Source organism: Sphaerodactylus townsendi, linkage group LG07, assembly GCF_021028975.2.
Source record: "Sphaerodactylus townsendi isolate TG3544 linkage group LG07, MPM_Stown_v2.3, whole genome shotgun sequence".
Taxonomy (NCBI): Eukaryota; Metazoa; Chordata; class Lepidosauria; order Squamata; family Sphaerodactylidae; genus Sphaerodactylus; species Sphaerodactylus townsendi.
In genome coordinates this window covers 15711613-15727953 of record NC_059431.1, presented here as the reverse complement: position 1 = coordinate 15727953, position 16341 = coordinate 15711613, and the positions used below count along the sequence as shown (strand labels likewise).

Sequence of the window (16341 nt, the reverse complement as noted above, 5' to 3'; positions counted from 1 at the left end):
CCCACTCCATATTCATGACCTGTTGTGAACTTGCATCCTGACTAGTGATGCCCCCCAAATCCATGTTCCCTATAGTTGGAGTATGGAGCTTAATGGCTTTCAGTGTTCAGTGTGAGTCTGGGAAAGTTCACCCCTAGCTATGTCCTCGCATATGATGATCTGGTGCATAGGGCTGCCAGACAACCAGTGGGAGAGCAGGGGTTTGGGCCATGAGGGTGCGGTCATCAGTCACAGCATGATGTCACTTCTGGGAAAAACTGGAAGTGATGTCACACTTCTCCAGAAATCATCAGAAAATCTATGGTTTTGCCACAGAATTTCCAGTGATTCCCAGAGAGATGTGATGTGGCTACTTGGTTTCCCCAGAAGTGATGCCATGCCATCAACCCAGCAGACATTTTCTTAATTTTTCTCCTTCTATGCCAATCCTAGTTGTAATTCTTAACACATCCATTATTTCCAGCCAAGTCACACCAACATTAAAGACAGGCTTTGAATAACAAGCTAGTAGTGCTGTCTTTCCAATGATGCTTGAATTAGCAGAGATGGCTAAGCTCACTTTGTTGCTAAAGAAAGGAAACTGAAACATTTGATAGACTATTTAAATAAAAAAAGAAAAAATGAGCTGATGATTGGTGACTTTAAAGGTTAATAGACTTTTATAATAAGATTTAATAGGGAAAAGGGTGATGTTTATCAGAAATGCCGATAAAGATACAACTTTACCTATATTGATAATTGGTTCTGGTGGTTTTTCCGGGCTGTGTGGCCGTGGTCTGGTGGATCTTGTTCCTTGTGGAACAAGATCCACCAGACCATGGCCACACAGCCCGGAAAAACCACCAGAACCAGTTGAATCCGGCCGTAAAAGCCTTCGACAATATGTTGATAATGTCCAAGAGATATATTTTTCAGAATGAATATTTGATGCAAACGAAAGTGGAAGTCCTTATGATAAAGGTTCTTACTTCAATTTTCTACACCTTTCTGCATTGTTAAACCATTTTAGGTAAGAATAAAAAATTTTTGAACCAACGGCTGCCAAAATATTGTTATCATGAGTTTAAAATGCTGGGACGGAAAGTGTAAAGGCTACTGATGACTTTGTTGCAAATGGTGTAAAGCGGGTGCCTCTGAAATGCACTGCTACAAATGCAAAAGCCCCTCAGGTTACAGGAAAGCCTTTGGGCTGCTGTATTGATCCAAGTGTCTTGCACCCAGCCAGATCATTGCATCAAGCCAGCTCAAAGCTTGACTAAACCTTTGATTTCACAAAGCCATTAAAGAGCAGGTTTCAAATGTCAAAAGTTGTAACGCTGTCTGACAGGCACTCAGAGTCAGTACCAGTCTTGCGTCTGTTTTTGGGGGGCATCAGCTCACTTACTAAATAAACATCAAATGCTGGATTCTTCATACACACCAAAAAAGCATCCTTTCTGCACAAGACCTTCAAATAGCTAACTTCTGTTGGATTGTACGTTTGCAAGCATTAGAGTTCACAGAAGTCTTAATCAGAAAGGGGCATAGTCAGGTTGAAGCTAGGGGGAACATTATCTCAAGAAGAGATACGAGATATGACATTTTCAGAATCTCTGAAGACACAAGGGAGGGGAATCCTTGCTTTTCCTCCCCCACCCTTTTCCTAGAAAAATGGAAATTTGTGGTGGGGGGATTGAAATGTATGCTACAACAATGATTTTGGAGGGCGATTTTCCCTCCAAAATTCCGTCTGTTTATGCTGTGGCTGAGCAGCCCCCTTTGGTTTACTGTGATGATAAAGCAGTAGTGTGAATGTGATGATTTTACTTTATATTTCACTTTGTGCTTTCCCACCTGTAGCAAAAAATTAAAATTAAAATGTTCTTCTGCTGTTCTGTGTGGGTACCTCTCAGCCAGTTCTGAGGAAACACAAAATAAATCCTTTGCTTTCTGACAGAAATAAACTAAGATACCAGAGGCTTTATAACTTTAAAAAAATATACAGGAACAAAATAGTTCTGGCAAAAAACTAAATTAAGAAACAAGCAGCTGGTAAATTGAGATGTACTGTTAATCTATACTAGCTGTTGCTGTAACTTTCTTCGAATTTTGGTTCCATTTTAGCTCAGTTACTCTAGCTTCGTTCCTTTAAGATGTTACATTCAGGCTGATGTATACAGATATTACACTTAAGTATTGGTAAAAGAATACTGAGTATTTAGTTCTCCTTTCTCTTAGTTAGAAAATCCCTCAGATTACCCGCAAGTAAGTATTTCAAAACAGTTTTCCTCACACAAACTGTAAAGACAATCCCTTCACTGTCTTGCCCACACGTTGCTTTCGAGAGCAGGAATTACTTCTATCTCTCATAAAGTCAATTTCCTCTCATTTATCTCTTAAAATTTCACGACTCTCATAAGCTTCCTTGCTCCGTATTAGAGTGTGGATTTCCTTCGGAGAAATCAAAATAGCAATCCATGTGTTTCTTTGATGTGAGTGTTTTGCTACACCAGGAACTCAGTACAAATTCCTTTTTAATCTCAGTCCCTCAATCAGGGTAGCTTTAAAACAACCATACAATGGGGCTTATTTCACACATCTGTTCACGGCACACTCTGAATTACTCCCCTTCAAAATTTCTCTACCACTTCTACCAGCCATCAGTCACAAACAGTCCTCACTTAACTCCTTGTGAGCTGATTTCCAAATGCAGTGAATATGGATAAGTGTTGCAATTCATCTCATATGGAATACCTACTTTTCTGATCAAATCTAAGCCTGTTTTGCTGCCTAAGAATATAACAAGCATCATCAGCAAATAAAATTACACTAATTGGTACATTACTGAATTTTCATAGAATTATAGAAGAGTTGGAAGAAACCACAAGCGCCGAATTATAGAAGAGTTGGAAGAAACCACAAGTGTCATCAAGTCCAACTCCCTGCCATGCACAAACACACAATCAAAGCACTCCCGACATATGTTCATCTAGCCTCTGTTTTAAAACCTTTGAAGAAGGAGATTTCACCATTCTCCAAGGCAGTGAATTCCACTGTCGAAAAGCCCTGACAGTCAGAAAGTTCTTCCTAATATTTAGGTGGAATCTCTTTTCCTGCATCTTGTATCCATTACTCCGTGTCCTAGTCTCTGAGGCAGCAGAAAACAAGCTTGCTCCCTCTTTGACATGACATCCCTTCAGATCATAGCTATCATGTCCCTCCATAACCTTCACTTCTCCAGCTCCCTAAGTCAGAAATACCTATAGGCTTGGCAACACTACATCTGAAAGGGATCCGAGAGTCTTAGTAGACCACAGACTAAACATGAGTCAGCAGTGTGATATGGCAGCCAAGAAATCCAATGCATTTCTGGGATGCACCGATAACAGTATAATGTCTCAATCGAGTGAAGTAATTGTACCACTCTACTCTGCACTGGTCAGACCTCACCTACAGTACTGTGTTCAGTTCTGGGCACCGCAATTTAAGAAGGGTATTGACAAGCTGGAACGTGTCCAGAGGAGGGCAACCAAAATGGTAAAAGGTGTGGAAACCACACCCTAAGTATAAATGCTTTAGTTCTCTGCCATATCTTATTTTACGCCAAAACAGACTTAACAGCTGTCTCTACAGCAGCTGGATGAATAAGAATCTAGTGACCCATAATATTAAGGAAGAAATAGGTATGTGGTGGACCAATGAGACAAGAGTCCAGAGGTGGGATCCAGCAGGTTCTCACAGGTTCCCGAGAGTAGGTTACTAATTATTTGTGTGTGCCGAGAGGGGGTTACTAATTGGTGATTTTGCCATGTGATTTTTTACCTTAGTTACGCCCCTCCTCTCAGCAGTAGTGCGCAGAACTTGAAGCAGTCTAGCAGGAGGTGCACCGGCGTGCATGGCAGCCTGCGCGCATTCGTTTCCCGCTCAAGGACCAATGCAGCGGCTGTGTCCTTGCCACAGCCCCGCCCAGGAATGCCCAGCCACGCCCCCGTTGTCCCCCGCCCAGCCCCATTGGCGCTACGCCACAGTTTGAATCCCACAACCATGGGAACCTGTTACTAAAATTTTTGGATCCCATCACTGCAAGAGTCCCTTGTAGTCTGCAACAGTCTTAGAAATTTCTCCAGAATCATATAAGGCCAAAAGGTTCCACATATATACTTAGGCGTCTCTCTGAAGTACTAAAAAGAGTCCTGTATTCTTACGGCTGTGTGTAAAATTCAGTCGGCCACTGCTGATTTCCTGAGTTGACCACATTATCCAGTTTAAACTGATTCACCAGATCAGAAAACTTTGAATGGCATCCCTCACAAAGCAGCAAAGAACTTGCTTTTCTTTCTTTACTTTTTTTAAAAAGTAATTTCCAGCCTCCCATCCCTTTGGCTGCCTACCTTGTGATTCTTATTAATCACGCTCATCACAAGCAGCATAACTTTCATGGTAAGTCCCTTGTGACCCAAATTCTTTAACTGGCTAGTTGGATTATCTCTGCTGTGTTAGTGGAATCTGCCAAGTCTCAACGCTCACTTTTCACATGCCCTGCCCCTTTTTCAGGAAAGGTGGAGAGACATCCATTAGAGAGATTTCCTAGAGAGGCCTCAATTAAACTGAGGGGAAAAAAGATATCAAAAGTTGAGTATAAGTCCAGTTCCTATGCAACTAAAAGGGCTCGTCATATACCAAAGCGATAGCTTGCTGTTTTTTGACAGGACCCATGGGCCGCAACCCAGACAGGAAAAGGAAAATTGTTCTCTTGCATACTTGTGAATCCATTTAAATTCATGCGGATTTTTAAAAAAAACCACTTTTGCTTTTTTGTTCAGTCATAATGCCAGGACTCAAATTGCTCGTAAAAGGAGATCCGGCTAACTGCAGTGTTCCTGAAACTGTGGTTGCCATTTTGTCTCAAAAGAGCGTTGCGTGTAATTTCCAGCTTCTCTGTGTGCAGTCAGAACCCTAGATTTGCTGTGAGCATATGACTGAATGTAGCGAAGTTAGAAAATGTGTGACTTACGCTGTTCACCCCCAAATGGTGCCTCTGCGAGTCAGGAGGATTGTGGGCAGCGCAAGTTCCCTTTATGCACAGTTTGAGTATCCAAAATTGTATCCCTGAAAAGGGCTATTAACTAGCTGGCATCAGGCAGCTGAGAGGACAAGACAACTGAGAAACAGGTTAGGAGTGCCGACACAATAATGCTCCTAGAGAGCTTTCAGCTCCCTGTACAATAAAAGGTGAAGGTTTTGAATTCAGACTGTCTTCTCAAGAGGGTCCCCGGACACACTCCCAATAAAGTAGGATTGCTCTGCTGACTTTTCTCTGAGCACATTTAGGAAACGATTGGGCTGGTTTGTATACGTCCCATTAACAAAAAATAAATCCATTCCAAACAACCAACCTCAAGCTGAGTAAAGAGATCATATAGAATTTGGCTAACTTAGTTGTGGCCATAGCAAGAACTTTGCCGGTTTTATGGGTGACGCTTGCAGAATGATTCGTTACGGTAATGACACCTTACATAATAAGCACCAAAAAAAAAGGCGTGAGCCTTCCACAACACACTTCTTAAAGGCAAATGAGTAGGCCACATTGACAACTCCTAACTGTCTCCATCAGGACATATCAGAGGTGGGATCCAGCAGGTTCTCACAGGTTCCCGAGAGTAGGTTACTAATTATTTGTGTGTGCCGAGAGCGGGTTACTAATTGGTGATTTTGCCACGTGATTTTTGCCTTAGTTACGCCCCTCCTCTCAGCAGTAGCATGCAGAACTTGAAGCAGTCTAGCAGGAGGTGCACCGGCGTGCGTGGCAGCCTGCGCCTGCGTGCATTCGTTTCCCGCCCAAGGACTGGTGCAGCAGCTGCATCCTTGCCACAGCCCTGCCCAGGAATGCCCCACCCCCGGAATGCCCGGCCACGCCCCCGTCGTGCCCCGCCCAGCCCCATTGGCGCTACGCCACAGTTTGAATCCCACCACCGTGGGAACCTGTTACTAAATTTTTTGGATCCCACCACTGGGACATATGCATGGTTCCTGCAGGCTGTTTCAAAAGTTCAGTTTGGGGCAGCGATGGAAAGCAAATTGCTAGTGCTTTCTTGATTGGCAAGACAATATCACAAATGGTCATTTTCTAGGCTCCTTCAGGAGCAATGAGCATCCCGTTCAACAGGCAGCAACCTTATTAAATATAGTAGTGAGGAATCTGCCATGCTGAATTAGCTATCCCAAGGAAACATAGACAGTTAACTTGATCTCATCCTTAGCTCTATGTCAGGGGTTTCCAAACTACGGCCCGGGGGCCAAATGTGGCCCCCTGAAGGCATTTATCTGGCCCGCCAGGCATGGCGGCGATGGCTCCATTCATGTGCAGTGGGGGCTCGAGGGAGAGGAGGAACCAGCCCCAACAGCTGTTGATTGCAATTACATGATGGCACCCCCAAATCTCCATGAATTTTCTGACCCAGAGTTGGAAACCTTACATGTGGCAACGCCTGCTCCGCCCTTCCCTCTCAGCTACTCCATGTGTTGCTCTCAGGCTTTCTGTTCCGCCCCACTCCCATTGGCATCAGCCAGGCTGGCGAATCGCTCGCTGGCTGCTAGGGAGGAAAGAACCCAGGAAGATACCTGATCCTGGGTTAGATGGAATGCTTCATTGGGAAAGTTCTGCTTTTTTTTTTTTTTATAGGGTAGGGGATTCCACAGCCTCCGCAACAATATTTGGAGCCCACCCTGTACTTGACATACTTTGGTCACTGTTCTAAAAATAGACCATGACAGAAAGGCTGAAAGGTGAAATCAAACATTTTACAATCATTTGTGCATAGGAATTTGTTCATAGTTTTTTTTAGTCCGGCCCTCCAACAGTCTGAGGGACAGTGAACTGGCCCCCTGTTTAAAAAGTTTGGGGACCCCTGCTCTATGTGTACGCTGTTCCCCATGCCTGATAAAATGGGGTTGCTACACAGATTCTTCTAATGGTGGTCCTAGCAATAAATGCCACAGTGTAGGCACGTAGTGAAAGGCCGACAGCTTCTACTTTTGGACGAATGCCCACAAGATTCCAAAGTGCTGCGATATTGATCCAAGACGTACAGTCAGCCAAGGACTTTTGGGGGGTGGGGGCGGAAAGGGAGTCCTATCAGATTTAATGCCACTCCCAGATCAGTAGTTTAGGGCTAAGAAGCATAAAGATGCAGGGGAATCATTTGTTTTCATTAAATGGGAACAAGAGATTGCAGTGTTGTGTGTTGAGGGGAGGGAAATTCTCATTAAGTATGAGGAGATGACTCTCAGATGTATGAAAAGATTTAAATTGCAAAAAAAGGAGGGGCGAGTTTTTTTTAAAAAAAAAGCATTTGGTGAACACTTTTTAAGATTGCATCTTGTTCTGTCAGTGCTGTTCAAACAGCTAATGGCTGAACTTCACATTACAGGGCTATTACCCCCCAAGGCTGTGTACTTTCACCACTTCTCTTCTCTCTGTATACCAATGACTGCATCTCAAACGATCCATCTGTTAAAATACTGAAATTTGCAGATGATACAACAGTGATTGGTCTCATTCGAGACAACGATGAAACCGCATACAGACGGGAGGTTGAACAACTAGCCTCGTGGTGCCACTGGAACAATCTAGAACTGAACACACTTAAAACCATAGAAATGGTGGTAGATTTCAGGAGAAACCCTCCCATCCTACCTCCTCTCACAATACTAGACAACACAGTATCAACAGTAGAGACCTTTAAATTTCTAGGCTCCATCATATCTCATGACCTAAAATGGTCACCTAATATCAAAAATGTCATCAAATAAGCACAACAAAGAATGTTCTTTCTGCGCCAACTCAGGAAGCTCAAACTGCCCAAGGAGCTGCTGATACAGTTCTACAGAGGAATCATTGAGTCTGTCATCTGCACCTCTATAACTGTGTGGTTTGGTTCTGCAACCCAACAAGATCGACACAGACTTCAGAGAATAATCAGAACTGCAGAAAAAACAATTGCTGCTAACCTGCCTTCCATTGAGGACCTGTATACTGCACGGGTCAAAAAAAGGGCTGTGAAAATATTTACTGAGCCCTGGCATCCTGGACATAAACTGTTTCAAGTCTTACCCTCTAAACGTCGCTACAGAGCACTGCACACCAAGACAACTAGACATAAGAACAGTTTTTTTCCGAATGCCATCACTCTGTTAAACAAATAATTCCCTCGATAATGTTAAACTATTTATTATATACTTATTATATAATTACTGCACTACTTTTTTCATCATTCCTATTACCCATCTCCTCCCACTTATGACTGTGTATGACTATAGCCTGTGCTGGCATTTCATTTTATTTTACATTTTATTTTATTTTAGTTTAGTTTATGATTTTACATTTTATGTTTTCATTACTACTGATTGTTTCCTGATTGCTTACTAGACCTATATGACAATCATTAAGTGCTGTACCTTATGATTCTTGACAAATGTATTTTTCTTTTATGTACACTGAGAGCATATGCACCGGAGACAAATTCCTTGTGTGTCCAATCACACTTGGCCAATAAAGATTCTATTCTATTCTATTCTACAGTTTTTAACAAGTTGGGTTTGTTGGGCCCAACTTGGGTTCCCTGCAGTTACTGAGCAGCTGTAGAGGAATGGCTTTTCTAAAATAAAGCTGGGCCAAAAGAGCTTGGGAAGCCACTATGAGGGAAAGAAGATTTCCTGCCTTCCCCCTTAAACCATTTTCCTATATGGAAACAGTCCCAGGTGGGTTATTTCTCCAGCTTTCTCAAATTAGTTCCCTTTGAGAAAACTGATCCTTTGGAGCATGGAGTGTGGTGGCGAACCTTTGGGACTCCAGATGTTATGGACTACAATTCCCATCAGCCCCTGCCAGCATGGCCAAGGGGCCATGCTGGCAGGGGCTGATGGGAATCGTAGTCCATTTTACTCCACTGAGGTCCCAGCCCTGCTCAGTCTCCACATAGAAATCTCCAGGAGTTCCCCACTTGGATCAGGCAAACCTACCTCCCCTTCCTCCACCGATGGCCAGAGGGGACTTGGCAAACCTATTTTAAGCATAGATGATCTATGTTTTTATGCACTTTTTCAAAAACTGATATTTGGATTAATGTTTTGTGTTGTTCTTCTGTTCATGTTTTGTAAGCCACCTGGAGAGGTGGCATAGACATTCCCTAAATAGCGTGCCGTTTGTTCTCAGCAAGTAGCATTAGTACGCACACTGCCTGCAAATGGGGAGGATGAATTTGGCTCGCACTCATGGCTGATGGCAACTGATAAGACTCCCTTGCCTGAATGTCCTTAATCCCCTTTTAAAGCAATCTAAACTGATAGTCATCACTGCATCTCCAGGCAACAGAGTCCATAAATGAATTACGGAGTACGAAAAGAGACATTTGTGAGCAGGACTTCTGCACAGTTGAGTATCAGCGAAAAACACTGTTTGGGCTTCATAACAGACAGGATGAGTGCCTGTCCACACATCCGTGATGTGAATTGTGCTGCTGGTTGCAACATCAGGACTGGAGTTCACCTTACGGCAGAAGAGTGCTAGACAAAATTAGAAGTGTGACTGAAGTACGAAGCAGAGAGTGGACAGGTAGAAGCTTTCTCGCTCGTAAGACTGGAACGTGGGGTCATCTGCTGAAGTTGAAGGGTAAGAAATTCACTGCTTTGTCCTAGTGAGCAACTCAGGATACTGCTGAAATTCACAGGCAGAATACAGCAACCCAGGGACGCTAAAAAAAGCGTCCCTGGGGAGGGGTTCGCATGGCCACCGCTGCATCACAGCGGCCTCGCAACCCCCGAGCGGCGTGAACCCGCTGTTTTCGAACCTCGTTCCCTGAGCGAGGTATTTCGGAAACAGTAGCTTCCAACCGCTGCCGTGCAAACAGCAGCAGCTGGAAGGTGCCTTCCCCCCTTTCCCGAATGCCTACCTTGTCTCCTGGCTTCCGGCTTGTCGCACAGGCCAGGGGACACGCCCCTCTGGCCTGCGACTCCAGAGCCGTCGTTCCAGGCTGCAGGGGCGTGTCCACTGGCTTCTGCGACGAGCTGGAAGCCAGGAGACAAGGTAGGCGTTTGGCGACGGCGCAGCCTGTGCAAAGGCTGTGCCGCCGCCTGCCGCCCTCCTGGGACCGTCCATGCGAATGGTCCTAGGGGTGTGTGTCGGCATTGTTTATGCCGATGCACCCCTGCACCGTTGCAGTGCGGAAAGGGCCAGACATTCTGTTTGAGTTTTCAGAGTGTGTCTGGCAGAGCTCCTTTTTTTTGTTTATAAATTGTCATCAAGTTGCAGCCGGTTTATGGTGCCCTGGGTAGGGTTTTCAAGACAAGAGACAAATTGAAGTGGTTTTTATACGCTGCTTTTCTCTACCTTCAAGGAGTCTCAAAGCATCTTGCAATCATCTTCTCTTTCTCTGCCCACAACCGACACCTTGTGAGATCAATGGGGCAGAGAGAGTTCTGAGAGGACTGTGATCGGCCCAAGGTCACCCAGCAAGCTTCATCTACAGGAGCGGGGGAATCAAACACTGTTCTCCAGATTAGAGTCTGTCACTCATGCAGAGGAGCAGGGAATCAGATGAGAATCTTAACCACTAAATTATGCTGTCTCTGTGAAACAACCCTAGACGTCCATGGTGGTTGACCTTGCTTATCTTCTGAGATCTGTTTGACAGTGAAGTACACTGCCTTAGAGTGTGGTGAAGTCTCCTTCTTTAGAGGTTTTTATCAGAGGCTGGATGGCCACCTGTCAGGAGTGCTTTGGGTGTGTATTCCTACATGGCAGGGGGATTGGACTTGATGGTCCTTGTGGCCTCTTCTGACTCTATGATTCTATCTAATAAGATCAGAGCTGCTTGACTAGCTTTTTTATTCTGCAGCAGGTCTTCTGCTGTTGAGTTTGCTGTTTGTTGAATGTAAGTTTGTTATTCTGCCATTATGTGATTCTGCCATTATCCCAGGCATAACAAGGCCAAAGAAACGGGTCTGCTTAAAGCACAAAGCTCCATTACAGAATGCCCAGGGAGACTGACATTCTCCTCCAAGTTAAATCGAATCCATCTTTAGTCACAGTTTTACAAACCCAATTTGCAACGGGAACACCGTATAAACACTGCACGTTATTAAAAATGAAGAAGAAACAATATTAAAACTATACAAAACAAATATAAACCCAGCAAAATGTTCCCTGAACAATCACAGAATAGAATAGTCCTGGATACAAACATTTCCATTTCCACATGCAAACAAACGCAACTAGGAAACAGCCACTCCGCTTCTCCTCAGATGATAACAGTGTTACGTCGAACAAGACCCAAATCTCACTATATCTTTTAGCATTTCGTAGATTGTTTATAGAGTGCAGGATGTATTCTGCTTCAGCCAACAGCATGACTCCTTTGCAACATTTCAGATCGCACCTGTTTTCATTAAGACTGTTTACTCAGGCAGGAGAATGAAAGAGATGTAGCACCCACTGATGCATAGTCAATACAACCTTTAAATGATCAAATTGGAAGCAATCTGGACATCGCAGCATTTACTCAGCAGTCAAGAGGAAATCAATACAGCAGATCCCGACATTTTGTTTTGTTTCAAGTCGGTGGAGTGGAAAGCCAGGAAGTTTTCTCCTTGCATGTCTGATGGAGAATATAATCGCGTATCTTATGGGAACATTAACGTTGGAGGAAAGCAAAGGAGCGAGTAAGCTACATCATATCAGCTACCAAGAAAATAAACCCAGCTGCAATCAAAAGCGGGTTACAGAGTTTCCAAAGTAGCCAAAAAAATAATAATCCAGTTCCCATTGAAAAGACAGAAGGAATAGGAAGGACCTTAGGGGACATCCTGTTTGATGCAGATGTCAACTTTTGGTGGCAGATCCGGGGTCTCAGTCCCCAAATTTCTCACCATGGAACATTGATGAAGCGGCAAAGTGAGGAGATTATTTGCTATACAAAACTGGCGGTAAGGAAAATGTCCGTCTCCCCCATTTTCCTCCCATCCTGGATGCATGCCTGTCTTACCTCAGGGGAAACTGGCTAAAGGCAAGAAGATTACAGTGACGAGTCTGTGCGTCTTCACCCCTGCTTGCTACTTTTCCGGTCACATCTTCTCCAGACTGTTGTCTGACTCTTTGATGAAGAGTCTGGTTCTCAGATCCAATTCTACAGCCAAACAGAGCTTGGCCCACTATCTTTGGGGGTAGGCATGAGGAGTCCAGTTCTGGTTGCCATATGTCCAAACCAGATATTGCAGAACTAGAAAAAGGACCGAGGAAAATAACCAAAGCGATCGGAGCATCTTTCCTAGGAGGAAAGTCTGGAGCAGGGGTCTTCAACCTGCGGCTCTCCAGATGGACATGGACTACAATTCCCATCAGCCCCTGCCACATGGCAGGGACTGATGGGAATTATAGTCCATTAACATCTGGAGAGCCGCAGGTTGCAGACCCCTGGTCTGGAGTGTCTGGGGCATTGCAATCTAGAAAAAAGACAGCTAAGGGGAGACAGGACAGAGGTTTCTAAAATTATGCACTGAGTGGAGAAATTCACAGCCAGTGGATGCAGCAATGATCATAAGCATAGATGGCTTTTTAAAGGCGATATCAGTGGTTCCCAAACTTATTTGGCCTACTGCCCCCTTTCCAGAAAAAATACTACTTAGCGCCCCCTGGAAATTAATTTTTTTAAATTTTTTAATACCAATTAAACAGAAAGATATATGCATTAATGTTTCTATCTGTGGCCATCACCGCCTCCCTGGATCGCAGCAGCACCCACCAGGGGGCGGTGGCGCCCACTTTGGGAATCACTGCGATAGATTAATGGAGGAGAGGCTACTAGCCAGAGTTATTGAAGAGAGCCGCCGTGTGTAGAGGCAGCAAACATTAGAATGCCAAGACAGCATCAGAGGAGAGCCTCTGCCTCTCCGCCCTGCTTATTTGGTCCTCTAAGGCTGGCCACTGTGTGAAACAGTAAGCTGGACTAGAGGAACCACCAACCTCTTCTTATGTTCTTAACCACACATGCAGGTTGTGATTCATAGGGCATTAACCACTGTTGTAGTCCTAAGAAGAACTACATGAAAGGTACCAACTTGGAAATTAATAAGACTTTCTTCTGAAGTATTCTGAAATTAATAAGACTTTCTTCTGAAGTATTCTGAAATTAGTAAGACTTTCTTCTGAGGTATACCACCTTCCAGTTTGGAATTTCAGCTCATTTACAGGCTACAGAGATCAATTTCCCTGGAGAAAATGGATGCTTTGGAGGGGGGAATCTATGGCATGGTACCCCCACCCCCCACCCATGAGGCCTCGGTCCTCCCAGGATCCAACACCAAATTTCCGGGAGTTTCCAATCCTAGATCTGGTGACCCTATCCACCCCTCCCCTACCAGAGACTGGGGAACCTGGCAAGCCTATTCCGAGTCAATATATTTAGCATCACACTGTATTTCTTTTTGTCTACCAGATCTCATTGGGATGAGACAGAGCACTAGCCAGACACTACTCTGGAACAAAAAAAGGCACAGCGTGATCCTAAACATGGGGAGTGAAAACCGTAACATTAGGCCAGCCAATATTCTCATGCTTTTTTTTTAATTGCTCTCCTTGGCAGCTGTTTCTATGCCATGAGCTCTTTCATGTGACCGTGCAGATTGAGTATTTTTTCCCTCCAGCCCCAAAAATATTTGTAGAGGTCTGCTTGTAGAACGGGGGAGGGGGGGACCACCCGATGATTACGAACAGCATGTTCTAGACACGACTACCTCGTAATTCGGTAGACGACACAGGCCGGTCCAAGTATTTGGATTGCAAAGGATTGGCATTCATTGACGGCAGCCAGACTCAACAGGGTTCAGTTTTCCCAGGGTCACTTGCTCCTTCCTGGTTTCAACCCAAGTCGTTGCTCCAGCTGGGAAGCATTTCACCTCTTGCTGTGCCCTCAGTGACCGTACAGAATGTTAAAAAAAATATATCCATAAGGAAATAATATCCGATCCAACATAAACAAAGCCAAGAAATTATCTCTCTTCAGATTTTTCCAGGCCTCTTTGGGAATTCCTGAACAACAGAGCAAGCAAATATAAGCATTTCACGTCAGAACCTGGCTTCAGAAATGATTGATTGGCAACTACAATTAGGCTTTGTGTGTGTGTGTGTGTGTGTGTGTGTGTGTGTGTGTGTGTGTGTGTGTGTGTGAGAGAGAGAGAGAGAGAGAGAGAGAGAGAGAGAGAGAGAGAGAGAGAGAAGAGCAAGCATTAATAGCCAACACCAAAAACGTCACATCAATCCAACTTACACTTCGAGGCGTCCAGATACCCCCTTCCGATTCTGCCAGCCGAAGGATAACTAGCCCATTTCTTTGCGGCACTGTTGCTTCACGTTGCTCTGTGGAAATAAGAAAACATGGGTGTGAAGGAGCTGCTGCAGCCGCTGGGGCTTTAGCCAGGCATCTGGCTCAGCTGGGCACGGCCCAGGCCTGCCAAGGGGAAGGATGCTAAAGGTAGCAGGCAGGTAAAGAAATACCTTTCGGGAGGCAAAGGATGTTCCTGCTGCAACCACGGCTGTCCCTTGTCTTGTGTAACAGCAGGGAGAGCGGCTCTGTGTCTGTATCACTGGCATGCTAGCAGCCAGCGATTCAGAAAGGCGCCTGTGAGGTCCTAGTGCCAGGCGTTGCCAAGTCCTTAGTGTAGCAATCAGATTCCTGTCACACACACACACACACACACACACACACACACACACACACACACACACACACACACACACACACACACACACACACACACACACACACACACACACACACAGAGCACACACACACACACACACACACACACACACACACACACACACACACACACACAGAGTGTTCCCACTCTTACAGAAGGTAGATAAAGGGGGACAGAGTATTAACAGAGCAAAAAATATTTTTTAAAAAATCAACCTTGCACTAAAATAGCTTGTTTGCTCTTTTTAAAAGCAAGATATATTTTTCTCTTGCAGTGGATGGGTATTGCCAGTCCCCTCTCCCCCCACCCCCCAAAAAGAGGGTCAAAGATAAACAAACTGGGCTTTGATGTATTGTCGAAGGCTTTCACGACCGGAATCATTGGGTGCTGTGTGGTTTCTGGGCTGTGTGGCCGTGTTCTAGCAGCATTCTCTCCTGACGTTTCGCCTGCATCTGCGGCTGGCATCTTCAGAGGATCTGATGTTGGGAAAGCAAGTGGAGTATATATACCTGTTGGAGTGTCCAGGGCGGGTGAAGAAACATTGTCTGTGAGTAGCTGAAAGAGGCAGAGAGGGTGACGGATGAGGCTTTCAGGGACTTAACAGCCGGGTCCCACTCCCAAGGTGACATCTCTTCAGATGTCATGGAGAATGAAGGTCTTGGGGACGGAGGGTGCCAGTCTGAGGTGGGGGAAGATGCTCCCTTAGATGGGATCCCTTCCTTAACTGGTGATCAGCTATCCTCTTCCTTTTGAGGTTACCTCCCGAGGAGAGTGGGGAGCTCCTTGTAGTGGGTGGTTCGATCATTAGAAATGTAGAGAGTTTGGGATTTGTGAGAAGCGTGAATGGCCATACATGGCATTGTGTGGCACCCACTGCCTGATGCGAAGGTTGTGGATGTCGCGCTTCGTCTAGAATAGGCTTTTACAGACAGTGCTGGGGTGGAGTCAGCAGTTGTGGTCCCATATTAGCACCAACGACATTGGGAAATGTAGCCGGGAGGTTCCTGGAAGCTAAATTTAGGCTGCTAGGAAACAGGTTGAAGTCCAGGACCTCCAAGATTGGCATTCTCAGAAATGCTACCCGTTCCACCCCAGCTGCCAGGGCAAAACTAGGCAGAAAAGCGGGAGATACAGGGTCTTAATGCGTGGATGAGAAAGGTGGTGTAAGGCAGAGGGTTTCCGATTTGTGGGAACTGAGACAACACTTTTGGGACAAAGGCAGGCCTGCACAAGCGGGGCCGGGCTTCATCTTAACCAAAGAGGAACCAGCGAGCTGCTGGCGCTCAACATTAAAAAGGTGGCAGAACAGCTTTTAAACTGATCACTGGGGGAAAGCCGACAGGAGCTGGGGTGACTTCGGTTCGGAATACAGTATCTATATGGGGATGCAGACAGAGGGAGAGGTTTTTCTAAATCAACCACATACAGGCGAGGAACATGGCAATGTGCATGTGACAAGGGATAGTGTCACAAAAGACTTGAGGGTAAAGCACATAAATCCCAGGTTAAGGACAGGGGAGCAGGGTATACAGGTGTCTCTATGCTAATAGTAAAAGCATTCGACCTAAAATGGGGGGAGCTAGAGTACAGAGTTTTGAAGGAGGACTT

The 16341-nt window shown here is 45.1% G+C and overlaps 1 protein-coding gene across 1 annotated transcript in view; it reads right to left on the bottom strand.

Moving 5' to 3' along the window:
- Nucleotides 1-14627, bottom strand: part of RAB27B (RAB27B, member RAS oncogene family) — a 133058-nt gene extending 118431 nt beyond the window's left edge. The window contains exons 1-2 of the mRNA XM_048503865.1: nucleotides 14528-14627; nucleotides 14301-14389 (exon numbers count right to left, since the gene is read on the bottom strand). The gene's annotated coding sequence lies outside the window, so the exon portion shown is untranslated. The remainder of the gene's footprint in view (nucleotides 1-14300; nucleotides 14390-14527) is intronic.
- Nucleotides 14628-16341: the final 1714 nt, after the last annotated feature.